This window comes from Pongo pygmaeus, chromosome 7 (genome assembly GCF_028885625.2).
Source record: "Pongo pygmaeus isolate AG05252 chromosome 7, NHGRI_mPonPyg2-v2.0_pri, whole genome shotgun sequence".
NCBI classification, from domain to species: domain Eukaryota; kingdom Metazoa; phylum Chordata; class Mammalia; order Primates; family Hominidae; genus Pongo; species Pongo pygmaeus.
The window spans coordinates 117,286,558-117,308,191 of record NC_072380.2 but is presented as its reverse complement, the minus strand read 5'-3'; positions in this window follow the sequence as shown (position 1 = coordinate 117,308,191).

Genomic DNA, 21,634 nt, shown 5'->3' with positions numbered 1-21,634 from the left:
AATTGCAGTGCCTTCAACTCAAGAGTTTCTAGTTTAGGAGTCTTGGATAGGGACTGAGACTTTGCTTTTCTAGAAAGTTCCCAGATGATCCTGATGCTGGTGGGCCAGGGAACACACTTTGAGAAACACTATTTTAAGAAACTGATAAACAACAGAACTTCCTATAGACTTTTTTAAAAGTGTGTAGAAGAAATCTACAGAAATTTTCTTGCATTTAATAAAATGGAAATATAACAATTGTGGTGTTGTCTTTGAATATCTGAAAGATATCAGTACCAATTGGCTTACCAATCTTCTAAATTTGAGCTTTCATGCCTCAAATACTTTATAGATTAATAAATGATTCTACTGTTGTTTACATTGAGAAAGAAGACTTGAAGCCAAGAAGACTTGTAGGCCCAGCTACTTGAGAGGCTGAGGTGGGAGGAATGCTTGAGCCCCAGAGTTCAAGTCCAGCCTTGGTACCACAGCAAGTCCCTGTCTCTAAAAAAAAAAATTTTTAAGAAAGAGAAAGAATAATTAAATATTTATGTTTGTATTGTTTCAGAATTTTTATATTTTCTCTTCCAGCAAGTGTAAAGATTAAAAGATTTGAAAAAAGATTCCACGTTTCAATAAAAATAGCACCTGGAATAGCTACATTTACATAACTGAATCCACATAAAAATTATTTTGGAAGGTGTTAACATTTCCCCTTTAGAGATGAGGAAACTGATTTTCAAAGAGGTTAAATAATGTGTCTGAGTTCATACAGCTGGTAAGCCTTAGACTCTGAATTCACAAATGGGTAAGGTGATTTTAAAGTAATGGGTTCTTTCCATTGTTTCCCAAACTCACCTGTTATCAAAAAGTTCATGGAAAATGCATATAATGAAAAAACTATGCATGGACTTCAAAATGTTTTTGCACCAAAATAAACTCATACTAATTTATAACAGGCCTAAGTAAGATCAAGTTTGAGGCACTTAGAAGAAAAAGACATTAGTTTGGGAAAAAAAAAAAAAAAGCCATGTCAGAGTAAAATGAATTCTGCTACAATTGAAGCAAGAACAAATTTAGGGTAGATCTGGGGTGAAAGAAGGGTAAAATGCTTTATGAGAAGTTTATGGGAACAGTGTCCCAAAGAAGTCAGCAGTTCACAAATGGTTAACTTATTTTAATAAGGGACAAGATGACGTTGAAGATGAAGCCTGCAGCAGCAGACCTTCCATACCAATTCATAAGGAAAAAATTTCTCTCATTCATGCCCTAATTGAAAAGGACTGACAATGGATAGCACAAACAACACCATAGACATCTCCACTGGTTTAGCTTACACAATTCTGACTGAAAAATTAAAGTTGAGCAAACTTTCCACTTGATTACAGATGCCCAGGACCCCTCTTTGGAAATTCTGGTTCTTTGGATTTAAGATGTGCTTAGGAATTTTACACAATACGATTGCACCCACATCAGCTACTGACAAGAACCAAGCTGTCAATGAAAATTTTAAACAAGTGGGATCAAAATCCTGAAGCTTTTCTTCAAAGAATTGTAACAAGAGATGAAATATGGCTTTACCAGTACAATCCTGAAGACAAAGTATAATCAAAGCAATGGCTACCAAGAGATGGAAGTGGTCCAGTCAAAGCAAAAGCAGACCAATCAAGAGCAAATGTCATGGCAACCAGTTTTCTGGGATTCTCAAGGCATTTTGCTTATTGACTTTCTGGAGGGCCAAATAATGGTAACATCTACTTACCATAAAAGCGTTTTGAGAGTTAGCCAAAGCTTTAGCAAAAAAAAAAAAAAAAAAAAAAAAATCTAGAAAAAGCTTCACCAGAAAGTCCTTATCCACCACAACATTTTTACTCATTCCTTTCATCAATAAAGGGCAATTTTGCAAGAGTTTCAATGGAGAGCCATTAGGCATCCACCTCAGAGTCTTGATTGGGCTTTTTCTGACTTCTTTTTGTTCTCTAATCTTAAAAAGTCTGTGAAGTGCACCCATTTTTCTTTCGTTGATCATATGCAAATGACTGCATTGACACAGTTAAATTCCAAGCACCCTCAGTTCTTTAGGGATGGACTAAATGGCAGATCTCATTGCTTACAAAAGTGTCTTGACCTTGATGGAGTTGATGTTGAGAAATAAGGTTTATGTTTTTCATTTTTATCTTTTAATTCTCCATGAATTTTTGAGGTCCCCTAATGTAATCTTCTGGAGTACTTATTAAACATTCAGCATTACAAACACATCCTAAACCTAAAGAACCAGAATTTCTAAAGAAAGGTCCTGAGGATCTGTAATGTTTAGCCTTGGCACAGGCAAGTTTGAGAAACACTACAGCACACCCTGCCCAGAAAGCCTAGTATAGATGAGTTTAGACATGCAGGAGGGAAAATATAGACACTTCCAAGTGTTATCTCATTCATAGGATATTAATTTTTAAAGATAATTAATAAGATGTATTTATATTTATTTATAGTTCTATAATAGTTATTTTCTCCAAAAGTTTTGGGGTAATGCTAGGCATTTCTGTATTCAAAATATCTTCCCGTTTCCTTTAAAATATTTTTATTACATTGCTCAGGAGACATAAACGTTATGATACCAGAATAGGATCAATCATAAAACCTACAGATGTATTTGATTTAAAAGAAGAATATATTTGCTGTGAAGAAAAGAAAAAAAATCAGTGGAAGTATTCATGTCTTTCACACAGCTCATGGAGTTTCTGGATAAACATTGAGCAAATATTGTACCAAACTATAACATAATAGGACAAAGTTATTCAAAGAAATTCTTGGTCTACAAAGACAAGTAAATTCCCCAATTCTAAATGTACTCATTTCTGCTCTCTTAAAGAGAATCATGTTCAGACTGACAGGAATACAATTAATACCAGTAAGCCAAAGAGGGGTGAAAAAAATCATAAAAGGTTGTCTTCATATTCTAAATAAATTAGAGTCACTTGTTTCAACCAAAATACATTCAAGAGAGGGGAAGGGAAATATGTACTGGTGGTGATGGGTTGGATTTTGTTGAGCTTCCTCAAAACAGCTATTTTGAATTATCTTTCTGAAAGGTTACATATCTCTGTCTCTCTGGGATTGGTCATTGGTGCCTTATTTAGTTCGCCTGGTGGGGTTATGTTTTCCTTGATGGCCATGTTTTCCTTAATGGTCTTGATGCCTGTGGATCTTTGTCTGTGTCTGGGCATGGAAGAGTTAAGTATTTATTGTCTTCACAGTCTGGGCTTGTTTATACCCATCCTTCTTGGGAAGTTTTTCCACACATTTGAGGAAACCCATCCTTCTTGGGAATGTTTTCCAGGTATTCCAGGACTTGAGTGTTATGATCTATGACTTTAGTAACTGAAACAATATCTGCTTTAGGGGGCACCCCAATCCCAGTAACACTTTGATTCCTGCAGATTCATAGAGACACTATGTTAGTAGTCTTGGGTAAGATCCAGAAGAATTTCCTGGATTACCAGGCAGAAACTATTGTTTCCTTAATATGATGTTAAAATCAGGTACTGTGATTGCATTCATTTGATTTTTCATTCCTATGAAGGTGCTTTTTGGTGCAGATAGTTATTCAATTTGGTGTTCCTGTCGGGGGAACAATCACTGGAGCCATCTTGTTTCACCTCCCTCTATTGATCTCATCTTTATGTCCATGTATACTGAATGTTTAGCTCCAACTTTTAAATGAGAACATGCAGTATTTGGTTTTCTATTCCTGCATCAATTCATTTAGCTTAATGGCCTCCAGCTGCATCCATATGGCTGCAGAGGACATGATTTTGTTCTTTTATGGCTGCGTAATATTCCATGGTGTATATGTACCACATTTTCTTTATCCAATCTACCATTGATGAGCATCTAGGTTGATTTCATGTCTTTGCTATTGTAAACAGTGCTGTAAAGAACATATGAGTGCCTATGTCTTTTTGGTAGAACAATTTATTTTCCTTTAGATATATTCTTAATAATGGGATTGCTGGATTAAATGGCAGTTTTAAGTTCTTTGAGAATCTCCAAATTGCTTTCCACAGTGGCCTAACTAATTCATGTTCCCACAAACAGTATATAAGCATTCCATTTTATCCTCAACCTCACTAATATCTGTTACTTTTTGACTTTTTTTGAGACAGAGTCTTGCTCTGTCACCCAGGATGGATTACAATGGTGTGATCCCAACTCACTGAAACCTCCACCTCCCAGATTCAAGCGATTCTCCTGCCTCCGCCTCCTGAGTAGCTGAGATTACAGGTGTGCACCACCACACCCAGCTAATTTTTGTATTTTTAGTCAAGACAGGGTTTCACCATGTTGGCCAGGCTGGTCTTGAACTCCTGACCTCAGGTGATCTGCCTATCTCATCCTCCCAAAGTGCTGGGATTACAGGCATGAGCCACTGAGCCTGGCCTACTTATTGACTTTTTAATAATAGCCATTCTGACTGGCGTGAGATGGTATTTCATTGTGGTTTTTATCTGCATTTCTCTAATGATTAGTGATGTTGAGCATTTTTTCATATGCTTGTTGACCACAGATATGTCTTCTTTTGAAAAGTGTCTGTTCACGTCATTTGCCAACTTTTTAATAGGGTTGTTTCTTACTTGTTGAATTAACTTCTCTATAGATTCTGAATATTAGGCCTCTCTCAGATGCATAGTTTATGAAGGTCTTCTTTTGGATCTGAAAGGGTTTCTTCAAGAACACATAATCAAGTGTGAGTGATAAGAAATAATGGATTCATAATAAAGACTAGACCTTATGTAGTTGTGGGAACTAGTGAAGAAGTCTGGTCCTGAACTCACTGTAGGTCAGTGAAGCAGAAAAATCAAAAGATAAGCTCTAAGTGAAGAATGGTATAGTTAGGAAAAACCAGAACCTGCATCTGTGGGTTGCACCCTGCAACCTCAGTGACATAGGTGATCTGCAAAACAAGTTGGTACCCTACACCTTGGAGGTGCCCCTGAGCCTGGCCCAAAGCTAGGTGACATCGAAAGGGAGTATTCATCAGTGGGTACTAGAAGATTGTGGGCCGAGTAACTGTGTCACATTCATTCATAGTGAGTCTGCAGATCAGGGGCAATGTGCATGAGCTGAGGTGGTACCCAACACCCTCTCTGATCTTCAGAGCATATAGGCTACTGCTTCAGTCTGCCTTCCATATCTCACACAATTTCCCCAAACAGCAACCATACCGTTAATGAAATTCTGGGAAATGCAGCTCCAGCTTAGCTCATTTGCCACAGCACAAAGTCATTAAAGCCCAACCCTTGTTAACTTGGCACTCGCACATACATCTTTTAACCTTATTTAACTTCTAAATTAATAGCAAATGCATGCTTCCACCTAACATGATACAGCTATCCTTCATATGACTGAAATGTGCAAACTCTCTCACCAAAAAATGATACAAAAATGTATTTTTATCCATCTTTGGGTGACATTCTTTCTTCTTTTTGCTGAATGTCCCACTTAAATATCCTGTAGATTAAATGCTGAGATATAAGGTTAACTATTTCTTTTAATACAATTTATGTTAAATGGTAAGGGGATGGGAGAAGGGGAAAAGAATTAATAAGTACCCTAATATACTCATCTCAATGTAAGAAAGTACTACTCAAAAACTATATGTATACCTGCTTCCCGATCACACTCAAAAACTATTATAAATGGACCCTGTTTACATTGTAAGTTGTAATATCTATTTGAATTACAATTATTTGTTTATGAATCTATTTCCTCCACTAGATTATGAGCTTCCTCATGGCAGAAAATATATATTGTCCATTGCTGTATCCATCGCAAAAAGCACAGTGTTTGACATGTACTCAATATGTATCTGATGAACCCTGAATGTCTGTAATTTTATCATTATTTATCAATGAATAGAACACTGCTGGCATAGAGCTTTTAGGTATTTGACTATTTGAATAAGAAAGGCCAAGGTCAAAGAAATTTGAGGACAGAAGCATTTAGTTGTTCACGTTCTATGATTTGAGGAGCCTTACATATCCAACCAGCAAGAAAGCATGTATTTCCATATATAATGGAGCACAGAGGAGCAGGGAAACATTAGAAATCAGAATACTCCAGTTCCAGTCTCAGATCTCAATTTAATTCGTAAAGTAACCTTGGAAAACTTACCTAACCTCTCTGGGCTTCAGTTTCATCTATATAAATGAGGAAATGAGCCCAAGCATTTCGTAGATCTTTCCCAACTATAATTCCATTGTATCTATTACAATTAGAGCCCTCCTTCAAATTAGGCCAAAATGCTAGAGCCCTGATCACCAGAAGTCACTGACCCTTACTTGGGTTAGAGTGAATGCTTTGGTTAGATTATCAGATTCTCTAACTGTCAATTTAGAAGAAGATACAGATGGCTTCAAATACTAATGTAAAATAGAATGACTGAATTGTATCTCCATAAATCCCCGTGTATCCTATCCCTAGACAGGATAAACAAAGTTTCACTTATAACAACTGTGGAAGCTGTAGGAGCCACGCTTGTGACAAGCAGACCCTAGATGGCCAGGGAGTATCTCAAAGCTCTAAAGAGAAACGTAGATCCTTGTGACTTCAGCATGACCTCTAAATTTCCTGGAAATATATGCAAGTAGGCAACAAAAAGGACAAGAGTGGAGACGACACAATACCAGCCACAAAGTGGATGCCAAAAGATAGAGCCAGGAAGAGCCACCAACATGAAGTCCCTATTATGTATCAGATTGTGTTCTGACCTTTACAAGGATCATATCCCTTAATCCTCCCAGCAACCCAACTAAACCAGAATTGCGATCCCTTTAATGAAGAAATAAAAGTGAAACAACTTGTTCAGTATTGTGACAATTATTTTTATCAATCACTAATAAAGAAGCAAATAAATTTTCAGTCAATTTAAGATACATCAGAATGAAAATAAAAATAGCAAGTATTGATAGAGAATCCCTGGGACATTTCTCTCTTCCAGGGACCTACCTTCTTCCTCGGGACGACTCTAAGGATGAGATTTTCTTTGGTTGGTTACCAGATTGTTTTCTAAAATAATGATAAACACAAACATGGCTGATACAATTTGACAATACAGGGTTTCATTTTAGTGTTCAAAATTGCCATTAAAATGAAAGATATGATTGTCACAGCATAATTTTTAAGGATATATATTTTGCTGGGGTGTGGGGTGATGGTTAATCATTGTCTGCCTGGACTCAAATTTTTAAGGTCTCTGGTGGTCCAATGTACCCCTAAACACCAGTCACTTTTGATATAATTACACTTTTAGTCCTTTTCTTCCCTGGCCATTACTATGAAGTAAAAGTATTTGCGTGTGTGTGTGTGCACATGTATTTGTGTGTGTACGTGTCTGTGTGTGTGTATAATGTGCATGCAATGCATGCATGGCTGTGGGGATTACATTCATTTTAAAAATTAAAGTTTACTTAAATTTTTATGTGTACTCTATAGAGCTTTGCCTCTGTATAAGTGCTCATTCATCTAGAAAGGAAAGACTCCACTCTAGCTGCACCTCTGGAACTAAGTAGTATTTCATCAGACTACTAAACATCTTTGAAAACTTAATGTAAGTCTATATAAAAATTATATTCAATTTATGAACACTTTTTACTTTCAAGATCTTAGTATCATATCCATAGTATAACAGAATAATACCTAGTCAGGCAATAAAAATATACAATGGAGGAAGAAGACAAAGCCTGTTCTCAACAGACAAAATGGGATATGAAGCTATTAAGAAGAAAACCCAAACAGACCACAGAAAGTGGCATAAGGGCAACAATAAAGAACTAAAAAGGAGGCCTTCAAAAGTATTACAACAGATAGGGACACCATGCATGGAATGAAAGAAACAATACAAAACCAGTCTGGAATGAAGTCCTACACAGGAAAACAGGGTCTTGAGGTCCTTCCAATTCTCAAATTCTGTAGTTTATAACTGTAGTTTTAAAACAGTTGCTTAATGAAGTACCTTCAAACTGCAACACATTTTCTATGAAGAAGACACACAAGGACTGCTTATTCTCAGGCTCCGAGAAAAACAAAAACTCCTTTCCGGGTTCCACCTGAGCTGGAACCCATGTTGAAATCTCCTTCCTCTGTGACAAGTTGTCAGGTCTGGCACATACAGAAACCTATCAAAATATAAACTGACAAACTTCAAAGCCCATGGAAGGCCTGGCCCTGTCAGATGGCTGGAGGGAACAAAAGTACCCCAGATGCCTGCACTCCGAAAATTTCTAATGAGAGTAGCAATGTAAAATATTACACACTTCAAACCTACCAATGTTATAAACTTCTGCCTCACAAAAGCTGTTCCCAAATATGTCCTCTAACAGGAAAAGCTTGCCATGAATCTTTCTTGAAGGCAGTGCACATTTTAATGAATGCTAACATGTTTGCAAACATAATGAAAATAGTATTTCCTACAGAGCAGAGTGAGATTATTTGAATAAAATATCTGCCTTTGAACATGAGACTCTGCTGATGATCACGGTAGGATCTGTGCTTTATTTGTGGATTAGAAGCCACAGTGCAGTATGGATATGTGCTTTATGAGAACTGGCTGAAGAAACCTCTCACCTGCTGACATCTGCCCAGATTGCCACTGTTTTAAATCTCTGCATCTGAATTTTAGAAGCTAAAACTTTGGCACTGCTAAAAGAGCCATGTCTCTAAATGGGAAAGTCTCATGAGGGGATAAAATTCAATACCAGAATTTCAAATATTTTATCATTGTAGAACAGAAACTGACACAGAAAGGAAATACAATGAAAATGGCTGGATCACAGGACCCCAACAAACTGAAAAAATGGTGGCATTTCAATTATAATGGAGCTACTACACCCTTGGGAAGGATTAACACATGTCTCATAGGTATTTGTTTTGATTGGAAGATACCTTTTTCATTCTCAGCAAGCAGGTTCTAGATTCCATGTCTCTCTGATACCATATAAGACTATGTCTTTGTTAAATAAATATAGAAATCTGGAGGTATTTGTTCCTGCCAAAATAAAAAAAAAAAAATTGCCTCAGACAGCAGTCCACATTTCTCTCCAAATCTCTCCTACTTTAAATATTCTTTAGTTACTTCTGTATGCATTTGGTGTCATAGCCCTTTCTTCAATAACGGCTCATCTTCCGTGTAACAAGGCCCTGACTTAGACATGCCTATAGGTAGAAGCCACAACAGAAAAAGATCAGTAGAAAGTAGGGAGCTGATTCAGCATCAGGAAACAAAAGATAATCAAACTTTTAAAAGGTTATTAGAATGCACAAGAAAAAATACTCAAACCTGGCCCATATGAGAAAGCAACTACCACAAATCAATTTCAAAACCTCAGTGGTTTAACAGAATCTGACCTGTCATTAACAGGAAGCCCAATTTGCTGGAGTAGTAGTGCAGGTGGGTGTTGGGCTCTCTGCAGTCTTTCAGCTCCCACACTAACAGAATTTTCCAAAGTCACTCTGGGTGTCAGCATCTAGCCAGCAGACAAGGGAAGAGAGATGGTGGAGGATCACATGAGAGGTGCTTTGAAACAGGATTCTAAATGGTGTGCCTTTCTTTTGGCTGCCCATTGTCCAGTACTCAGTCACACAGCCACACCTAAAGTGCAAAAGAGTCTGAAAACTGTAGTTCAGGAATGTGCTTGGAAGGTTTGGTGAACCACTATCCAGTCTCTGCTATACCTTATTAGTTTGGATCAAATTGTTTCAGGGGAACTTGAGTTGATCTATAGTACGTGCAAATGACTAACAAATAACAATAAACCTGATGATAGATACTAGATATTGAACGCTTTCAAGTAATCCTTTGATTCCTCAAAGGAGAATAAAGTGGAATACAGTGATAATGTACGATTCAATATACTCATTCAGGGCTGGGACCATGTTCATCTTGCTATCCACTATGTCCTGACAACACCTCATCTGGCAAATGTATGTGCATGATAAGTATTTGTTGAATACATTAAAGAAATGTCTACTTTGAACTCAAATTCAGAGGGCTATACTCTCATCACCTAGAGGTCAAGGAAACTTTTTCTTGTAGAACAAGACATAGTTCTTTCACTTGAGGGAAACCTAAAGCTGGCTTCCATGTTCTGCATGTCATAGGCCCCTGTGCTTCCTAGAAACAAACTTGGAACCAAGAGACAAACTCCAGGCCCATGGACTGTCCAGTGGGTCCAACCTACTCCTCAACCCATCATTTTAAATAAGGACAGGCTGGAGCCAGGGCTCTGCAGCCAGACTTCAGAGTGTGACTCTAATTTTGCCAATTGCTATTAGGTGACCAGAGGCAACATAGTTAACTACTCCATGGTCAGTTTCCCCATCTGTAAATTTGAGGTAATAATACCCACCTCACTTCATTGTTGGAAATATTAAAATAATTAACACATGTAAAAGCACTTAGATGAGAGCCTGCCCAATAGTAACGACTCAATAAATATTAGCTGTAATGAATGGCATGCCAACGCCTTTGCAGAAGCAGACACTAAATCATGGTTGGGTTGCCCCAATTGTAGTTTCCAATACTCACAAATATCTTTGTCATATTTCCCATGTTATTGATATTATGACTTGCATTTAAGGTATCCACTGAGAGCCAAGACTGTAGGAATGAAAACTAATCTTTAGAAAGTATTTACTCTTCTCCACATAATTTATAGGCATTTCCTCATGGGTACTCGGGAAGTTTAAATAGTTGCCCCAAGTATCTCAGTAGATATTAGAGCTTTAATTCAAAGATAGTGAATCTTACACTAGAATCTGTGCATTTTTTCAAGGAATGGGCATCATAATTTCCTACAGGCTCTTGGAACAAACACACTCTTTTGCATATTCCACAGTACTACCCAATGCACACAGCAGTATCACCCTAAATATCTGTAGAGTAGATGGATAGATGGGTAGATGGATGATTGAACAGTAATTTGATATATGAACCATGACACAACATTTGCCCTCCCAGATAAAGATATCAGTAAATTTCATAGCAATAAATTCCATTTTAAAAGCCCTTACACTGTAATCAACTCAAGAGCACAAACAGAATGAGTAGCATTAACAAAGAGGAGGCCATTCTAAAATAATTTGGGATGGTTTTACTTCCTTGGACTCCCTGATGGTGAAACAGGCACTTGATTGCTTAGCACACCTATCTGAATATTCACACTGATGGAGCGGGTAGTGATGCAGAAAATACATAACATCAGATAATCCAAAAGTCATTTACATTTGGCTCAGGAACACTTTGCATAATAATTTTGCAGCTGATTGATCCTCCTGGGTTTGTTTGTGCTGATATTAAGGCAATTTTCATTCTGAGAAAATACTGACAGGAAATAGTAGAGTGTATGGCTAAACATATACGTAAGAAAATCATTCGTTCACTCATTCATTCCTTCATTCATTTATCAGATCTTTGGTGACAGTTTACTTGTGCCAAGCACTGGATAGGTACTAAGGATAAAAAGAAAAATGAGCTATTTGTAGTCCTTATCCTGGAGGGGCTCATAAATATAACACATATAATTAAGAGTTAGTTGTATGTCTCCACACATGTATATCTATGTAACAAACCTGCACATTGTGCACATGTACCTTAGAAGTTAAAGTATAATTTAAAAAAAGAGTTAGTTGTATGTCATTTTAGTCTTCTGAATATGTACGCCATCATGCCCCAGATTCCCCTTGCCACAGACAAATACATTTATCATGCCTAAAATAAAAGATAGCATTTTAAAACTCAGGTTATTTTATTTATTCTTATGAAGAATTTATTATAATAGCAAGCACATATAGTACTACTACATTTTAGAACTCTTTTAAATGCTTACATACAGGAACTAATTTGGATGTGACAAACAATCTATAAAGAATAATATTATTATCATCCCCATTTTGCAGATGAGAAAACTGAGGCAGAAAATTACCCATCTAAGATAACAAAATTTGTGAGTGATAGATCTGGGATTTGAACCCGGGCATTCTAGCTTCAGAACTTGTGTTCTTAACCCATGCTCCATTACCCTATTTGATCAAAATAGTTAATGGAATGGGATCTAAAGACGGATCAAAAGTGATTTTCATAGGAAAAAAATTTAATTAAACAGGATATAAGTGACACATGCCTATAGTCCCAGCTACTCTGAAGGAGGAGATGGGAGAATTACTTGAGTCCAGGAGTTCGAGGCCAGCCTGGGCAATACAGCAAGACTCTGCCTCTTAAAAAAAATTAAATTAGATCTCTATTTCACACCTACAAAAATTAAATCTCATTCACTAGAAAAGTTAAAACTTTATGTATATCAAAAATACTATAAACAAGTTTTAAGGAAAAGTAACAACCTACTGAAAGAAGACATTTACAGAATATATTATGGAGAAGTAATCAGTCTAACCTAAAAAGAAAGTGACTTAAAAAAAAGAAAATAATTTTTAAAAATTCACAGAAAAAAAATCAAATGGTCACTAAATCTTTGAAGCAATATTCAATTTCACTAATTATTGAGGAATGACAAATAAAAATACCCATCAGATTGGCAAAATTTTTTAAAGTTCAAACATGCCACACACTGGCCTGAATGTGGAGAAAAGGAACTCTCATACATTTATGTTGGAAGTAAAAATTGACAGAGCTGCTTTGGAGAGCGATTTGGCAGGGTCTGGTGAAAGTGTAACCCCTGTGACCCCTCATTTCTATTATTCTTGAAGGAACTCTTACTGAAACTCTTACACACTTACCCAAGGACATATATACAAAGATGTTTATTGCAGCATTGTTTGCAATTATGAAAAACTGGAAAGAACTTAAATACCCATCACTGGGGAAAGGAATAGAGATGTCATCCCAACATGGAATACTAAAACAGCAATAAAATAAATGAGCGCTCTATCTGTTTATTAAAACATGTATTTATCTTAAAACTACAACGCTGAATGGGAAAAAATACAAAAAGCTTAAAAATTTGGGCCGGGCACGGTGGCTCACACCTGTAATCCCAGCACTTTGGGAGGCAGAGACGGGCAGATCACAAGGTCAGGAGATCGAGACCATCCTGGCTAACACGATGAAACCCCGTCTCTACTAAAAATACAAAAAATTAGCCAGGTGTGGTTGCCAGTGCCTGTAGTCCCAGCTACTCGGGAGGCTGAGGCAGGAAAATGGCATGAACCCAGGAGGTGGAGCTTGCAGTGAGCCGAGATCCCACCACTGCACTCCAGCCTGGACAACAGAGCAAGACTCCGTCTCAAAAAAAAAAAAAAGTTTGATACTATATATGTAAATTTAGAACAACAGAGAAAGCATTATATGTAGATACACATATATGTGGAGAAACATTAAGCAAGGGTGGAAGGACACACGCCAAATTCACGGATACTGGCTAGGGGAAAGGGAATTGAACCATCAAAGAAAACAGAATTTGTTGTCGTTTTTTCATTTAATAAAAGACCCATACAAATCATACAAATATGACCAAAAAAAATTTTGAAATAATTAGTTTGGGGTGGCAGAAATCTGGTGTTTTTAATGTTAACCTGTGTACTTTGTAATTTTTTGTATTTTCCTAAGACAAAGAACTAAGCAAGTATATTCTCTGGGGTAGAAATACTTTTATTTAGACTTGAATGTATTCTAACTTTGGTTATAATTGTCTGTATTTATGCCTTTTCTCTTGTACTACAGAAAGCTTTTCGAAGGTACGGATCAGATCACTGTCAGCTTTGAAGTTCCTTTAATTTGTCCACACACACACCCACACACACCGCCTTCCACATACCCGGGATATACACACATGTGCGATGAGGGAAGTGTGTGTGTTTGGAGATGCTACAGAACCTCTTCTGGTTCAACTAGAGAAACTCTATTATGCTTATTTGTTTATGATTCAAAGCAATATGTCATTTGAAAAAATCATAACTGCTAAAACATTTTGAAACCTCTGAAATACACGGTTTGACTGAGTGTCACAGGACTGGTTAACCACCTGTTGCCTCATTCCTATCAAACCTGGCCTTACTATATCCAAACAAATTACCCAGTCAAGATATTCAAAGAAAGAATCATTTATCCAAACTGTGTATTCATTCCATAAATGTTTATTGAAAGCATACTACATGCAAGGTACTCTTTGGTACCAGAAGCTCCAGAAAATGCTTACAATGCAGCAAAGCAGTAACATCCCACTGTATTTAAAGTGAAAATAGCATCATGTTCTAAGGCACCATTAACAAACAGCTTGTGCAAAAAGTGTTGATATTTTTCTGTCTCTTGCTGCTTTGTGCATTAACTTGGCCTTTCCTTCAGCCCCACCCTATCTCTCCTTTGAAACCACTGTCTCCTTGACATGAAAAATGTACTTCAGAAAGCCTAATGGCTAATTACATCAAAGGGAAGAAAGTCCAAACCTCAAACAAGGAATGATTAACTGCATAAGCTTTAACGGAAGCTATCACACCCTCAAAACTACTCCTCTTCTTTAATAAAAATGTTTCCAGTAATTTATTTTCTGACAAAGTTTGTGTTCTCTGCCCAGGACTGACTCCTGTTATGTTCACTTCAGGGTTGTACCCTATCTAGGGCCAGCCCTGACCACAGACAAAGCAGGCAGCTGCCTACATACGATTTATGCAAATACAGCACATTGAAGGAATAGGTACCAGGCCTCATGGGAAAAGAAATCCTGCTTGCTTCAGTGGTGCCTCCCAAATGGTGCTCCATAGCACCCCAGTGGGTTTTCCAACACAAAACAATGACAAGGGAGGCTGTTCTACGGTCAAATAATTATGAGAAATGTTGGGTTAAACAAAAGTAACAGGTTTAATTATCAATAAAGTTCTAATACTGTATTTAATTAAAACCAGGTATCAGGGAAGATTATTTATGCATGTATTTTCTTTTTAAAAGTTTATTGAAAATAGAGACTATGTCTGTATGTCAATGGTGTATCCTCAGCACTGAGCACAGTGCCTGTAATATAACAGATACCCAGTCAATTAATAAATCACTAGCCATTGTTGTTGGGAATAATATTTTACAGCTATGCAATGACTTGGGTGCCTTCATGAGCATTATCTCAACTGTGCCTCATAACAATCCCACACAGATGCAGAAAAAAAATTAAAATCTATATCCCATAGATTGGGAACCTGGGGGTCAGAGAAGTATGAAAGAAAGTAACAAGAAAAGAAATCAAAATTTTTGAGGATCTACTATGCTGCTGTACTACACCCAGGATCTACTATGTGGCAGCCATATGCCAAGTGTTTTTTTACTTGTAGGATTTCATTTCATCCTCCCAACAGCCCTGTAAGGTACTAATTAGAGACAAGGAAACTCAGGCTTTTAAAGTTAAGGAACCCAACCAAAGATACACAAAGAGGCAATTGAAGAGCTGAGAATAATACTCACATCTTCTGATTCTTGGCCTGAGTTTAATATAACTATTCCTTGCTAAATGGACATCATAAAATTTGTATTGAGAATGAAGCATTGTTCCCAAATGTTGCAAAAAACAGTACTGGTAATAAAACTACTCTTGTACAAGCATGAGATAGCCCTGTCTAAACATCATGCATATTTCTGGGGATTTTATAGTTATCGTTTTATTTTATTTTTCATATTAAATTAGAGATTATTCAAATATTATAGGACTCATGGTATAGGAACAACCTAGTAGAATTAGGATGTGTGAACTTGAAAACATGGAGGCTGAGAAGAGGCAGGACAGAGAAGTCAACAATATAAACGTATTTACTATGTCCTGAAGTACTATAAAGGAAGATCATGTAAATTCAAGTAGAATAGAATGATGTTACAATGTAAAGTGATCGTGCTTGTAATTAAATGCTTTAAGGTTGTCACGTCACCGATTTTTTTTTAATTGCAGGTATCTATAGGCTGCTTCATATTTGCTAGACTGTCCTAATCATTTTACATGGGTCATCTAAATTTAACCTTAAAACGACCTTGTGAGGTGCCTACTTTTAATATGCTCTTTGTACAGTTGAGGAGAGCAAAGCAGAGGAGATTGAGTAACTTGGCCTTGGTGGCACAGGGAAATAATCTAAATGGCACTTAACTTCAAAGAGCAGAAATATGTATAATCTTTGTTCCTCACATCAGCCCTGTGAGGTAGGCAGGTAGGCATTATTATCCCCATTTTATAGAAAAGGAACATGAGGCTGCACCCAAGCCAAGATTACACAGCTAGTGGTGAGAGGATCCAGAACAGGTCCAAGACTCCAGGCTCTTAGCCCATTGCTTTCCTATTTCGTATTCATCATTGCTTCCTGCAGAGCAGAATATTAGGAAACACTTTTATGGCTGAGGCCACAGGTACCATCCCAAGTCTCTCTACTCAGAGCAAAAGCCATAAGAACCTCCCTGTGTCACCTTGGGCATATTACTTAGTGCCCTAGCACAATCTCCCCTCTTCTCTTGCCCAAAAGAGCACTCCTTTGGGGTTTAAGCAATGCAAGTGGGACATTATCTGCAAATTCCCCTTGAAACACCCACATTTTACCTCAAAAATAAACAAGGCTTCAGCTGTCTCCTCTGTTCTTCTAATGGCACAAGTCACTTATCCTGAAGATAGAATAGCCATTCCAATGAGAAGAACGAACCAGCCCTAACCACCTATCATCACAGAATAGGACAAAGCATGGACTCTCAAAACAGAATTTGCCAACTATCACCATCATGTTTTCCTCACTCAGTATGGGTGATAATTCCAATTTAAATCAAAATAACCAATCCTGAAAAGGCCAAGAATATCTAAAGATGGCCAATGAGAGCAAACCCTGTCAGTACCCCACCCAGGATTCCATCTCATCTTCTTTTCCTTCCCATGGGCTCTATCATGGCTTCAGTGACTTTTGCTTACAGTGCCCACCCCTGCCGTTCCTCTTCATAGGACCATTCTGGGGTTACTGGAGCTGTTTCGTCCATGAGCACAGAAGAATACAGGGCTTACATACACTGGGATGACCTTTAGGCAGCAACTGACTAGTGCAAGAGTAGGAAATCTCAGCTATCTTCCAAGAGATTGCAACCACTTAGAAGCAAAACCTACACTCCAGACCCCCTGTGGCATCAGGGCGATGCTACCCTCCACTGGACTTTGCTAAACTTACTTGACTTCTTTCCCACTCTGTCCTGCTTCTTCCATTCCCTACCAATTTTTCCTGGGAGTATTTCCTTAAGAAATCACTTGCACTTGAGTCCCCATCTCAGGTTCTGCCTGTGGGATACCCGACCAAAGACACTAACCCAGCACGAGCAAAATAATATAAAAGCACATACGCTCTGCCCTCCTCACTTTGAATTGCAGCATAATCGTAGTTAGTGCTGCACACAGTCTATATGGCTGGGAAAGAACAGAACTTGGATTTAGCCTCTGGCTTTGCCTTTATTATGTTATAGTTTTCCCCTTACAGGATCTTAAGAGACATTTATTCTAATAACACCACTTTGTTTACTCTAATACTCTACTTTATCCACTTTTTTATTTTTGCCCCACCGTTACCTAAAGTGTTTTTATTTCCAGAAACAGGAATATGTCTAGACTTCATTAAAAGTTCACATTAAGGAAATATCTCCAATCCTGGTCCTTAATTCAAGAAACACCGATGAAATATCTACAAGTGCTAGGCTCTACAGAAAAAGAGATAAGACAGCTCCTGTCCTCAAAAAAACTAACATCATTGCTCTATAAAAAACAAGTCTGGTCCATCTGGCCAGGTGTTAACGTCATGAAGACCAGAATCTAGGTCTCTGCCAGGGGACCATAAGGCAGTCCTGTAGTCCCACCTCCTCAAAAGGCTGAGGCAGTAAGATTCCTTGAACTCAGGATTTCCAATCCAGCCTGAGCAACATAGTGAGACCCCATCTCTAAACAAATAAATAATAAGAATCTAGGTCTCAAAATCCCCAGTCTGGTGCTTTCTTAAGTTCACCAATTTCTCAATATCTAGCCTATTTGCTTTATGGAGTTTTTCTATACACCAAAGGTACAGGTAACAGTAGTGGGGATGGTAAGAAGATGGATGTAAAAGGTATTATACTTGAACCTCTCCCTGGATTTGGTGGCTGACCTTGGATTAGAGAATGGACACATTGGGGAAGAAGAATAAGTTCAAAATGATGCCCAAAGCGCCTAGGGTATATTAACAGATGGTGGTGCTTTTTCCTGATACAGTGAATACCCAAAGCAGCTCATCTAGGAGGAGTCAGGGAGCTCAGCTCTGAATGCATGGAGTCTGAAGTGTTTATGGAGCTTCCAAGCAAAGAAGGTATACAAATGTCAGCTGTATGGGTCTGAAGCTCAGGAAGACATTCAGCATCCTAGAGGCCAAGGGATAAAGAACACCTCCCAGAGAGTGTGAGGAAGGGGAGGGGCTCTATGGACATAACCCCCTAGGAACAATGGCATTCAAGGAAAGGGATGAGGAAGAGAAGACTGTAAATGACCTTGGAAAAGAATAGTCAGGGAGTGAGAGGGTTGCAGGACATGGAACGGGGAGCCAAGGAGATGTGGCATTTAGAGGAGAGTGTAATTGACTATGCCAACTTCTATTGAGAAGTCAAATTGAAAAGTGTTTATTTCAATGCAGAAAGAACATCTACCAATTTCAATCACTCTTCCTCCCATATATGTTAAGAAAGCAAGTGTCTGGCATTGTTTTCCTGATCCCTGGCAAGGGTCTCAGAAAAGAAGCAAGACCATTTAAAACCACTGCCTGCCATCTTTGACTTCCTAATCATGTTCCTTTCCTTTGGGGCTGGCCTCCTTGCTAGAAATTTTCTAATAACGTTGATTTATCAGGTATGATTTTCTTTTTTTATAGAAGACTATAATTATCCAACAATTTGGATCTTGATCCTGGAGCTTTGCCTGCTGATCCCCTGAGACCACAGGTGGGACCGCATGAAAAGGGTACCCAGCACACAGACAATGCTTCATAAATGTTAGCTGGATATGAAGTTTTTAATAGCTGGAAGAGTCAAGATTCTAACTTTTTACTGTCTTAAAATATTTCATTGTGTCCAGAAAAGACTGTTAATAGCCTCAAAAGCTGTGTGAGTGTACGTGTGTGCCATCTGTGACCACTGGCAATACGGAATAGTTACTGACTTGGAGGATTGAGTTATGAATGATACAGTACAGAGGAAACCTGAAAGAACACATTTTTAAATGCAAGGTCTGCGTGCTGATTGACATACTTTGTACGATAGTAAAATCTGGCAGGTGCATTAACTTGCATCCCTCTGATCTGTACACATCCACACTTGTCTTCTTAGGGTACTTGGTAATAAGCTTCTTTAAAGATCCCTGAGTAAGCACTGAAGATAATATCTGGAGTATGTAGCACTCAGTCCTTTTAGAATGGCTTTTTCCTGCTCCTTTCGTTTTCTTAAGAAAATGTCAGTTTAATCATTTCCTAATGCTTTGATAATGTGTTTCTTTACATAGCTGTAGAACACTCACTTCAGTGTTTTAAAAGCATGAATGTAGATGTAAAAGTGCCAGTTAAATGAGATTACGTTTTCCTAATGAAATAACCAAAGAGGAGTTTGAAGTTTCCTAAACTTGCATGACATTTTTCAGAGCAAATAACAAAGTCCGAGCCCTCCAAAGTGTCTCTTACTTGAAAAAATAAAATTTCATATCTTGCTGAATATATAAAAAGCACTAGAAAATGAATAATTCATTCATCGGAGGCAATCTGTCACACATTAGGTGGGTTCATACCCAGGTAACTGGGGACTTGGGCAACATGGAATGATAAAAAAGAGAAAGACCCTGGGACAAGGTAGGATGGGAAGCCACCATCACCAATCCTGATACGGGCCTGACTTCAGCAGGTTCAGCAGGGGTTAGCAAACTCACACTAGGCTTTGTGGAGGCAGATGATGGTATAAAACATCCCACCCAACACGTGAAGAGCAAATGTAAGAGGCCAGATGTCAGAAATCCTCACGATTAGAGAAGCAACTTTATGTTTTTGTTTAATCTCTTCTTTCACATCAAACCTCTTTTGAGAGCTCACTTCTCAGCTTGAAGACAGAAGCCCAGTCTCATAAGCTGGAAAATATGGCAGAATTTAAAGCAGAGGCAGGGAGGTGGAACAAAAGGAGCAAGTTCCTTGTTATAAGCCCCAGTATGGTGGGCAGAGCACCAGCAGAGCATAAAGAAAGATGATGAGGTTGTGGTCTAGGCCCTGTTCAGGAGGGAGAGAAGGTCTGACAATGGCTAGAGAAAGTGCCAATTTCTTGGTCAAGCAAGTTGAAGTTCCAGGTAGAGTTACAAAAACCCACTGATCCTAAACTTGATTTGTCACCTGAAGTGAGAGCACATGCTGGGATCAGTGTAAGCTCTGGGCACTCAGGACTACCCCAGAACTTTGGATTCATAGATAATAGCAGTGAAACTTATTCCAGCCCTCCAACAACTATCAGGGCAAAGATGTTAAAATGCTCCCAGTGCTGGTAAGATTGGGCTTGGGAATGGGTCAGGGCTAAGCCTGTCATGGAAAGTGGACAGGATGGAAGAAGAGACAGGCATTCATGTTCTCCTGCATGTTTATGTGAGCCCCAGAAATCCCCTAGAACATTTTACCACTGAGAGAGAGAGAGAGAGAGAGAGAAAGAGAGGCTGTATTAACACAGGATCTTCTACATTATTGAACCCATAAGCAGATAAACATATTAAAATAGTTAAGCCATAAGTATTCAGAGGTATTATAATTCAACTTCTGACAATAACTAGATCTTTTTTTTGATACAGAGCCTCGCTCTGTCATCCAGGCTGGAGTGCAGTGGCGCAATCTCGACTCACTGCAACCACCGCCACCCTAGTTTAAGCAATTCTCATGCCTCAGCCTCCTGAGTAGCTGGGACTACAGGCGTGTGCCACCATGCCCAGCTAATTTTTGTATTTTTAGTAGAGGTGGGGGTTTGCCATGTTGGCCAAGCTGGTCTTGAACTCCTGGCTTCAAGTGATCTGCCAGCCTCAGCCTCTCAATAACTGGATCTCTAAGAAAAGGTCATTTTTAACATCCTTCTTGTAACTGATGATACAAGTAATAGTCCCCTCACCCCTAACTCACTCCCATGAACCACTGAAAAATCAGAATTGGTTTGAAATTCAGAAAGGGCAATAGAAACTTGATCTTCAAATCAGCCTTCAGAATCTGAGTGAATCCTACTTTCTGATTTCATCAAAGTCCTCCTCAAGACTCCTTGCTGATAAAAAGTAATATAATCACAGCTACGGTTTTCTGTCACCAAAATTTAAAGAAGCACTTTCTCCTTATTTTCTCTCTCCCCTTCTCTTGGACACAATATTCACCTGTTATGTGATGCAAATGGCCATTTCCTAAAGCACATGGTTTTCTTTTACTTTCTATTTCATTGACTTTCTAAAAGTATCTCTTTTAAAAGATACAGTCTTGACTGGGCATGGTGGCTCATGCCTATAATGGCAACACTTTGCGAGGCTGAAGTGGGAGGATTGCTTGAGCCCAGGAGTTTGAGACCAACCTGGGCAACATGGTGAAACCTTGTCTGTACAAAAAATACAAAAATTAGCTGGGCATGGTGGCATGT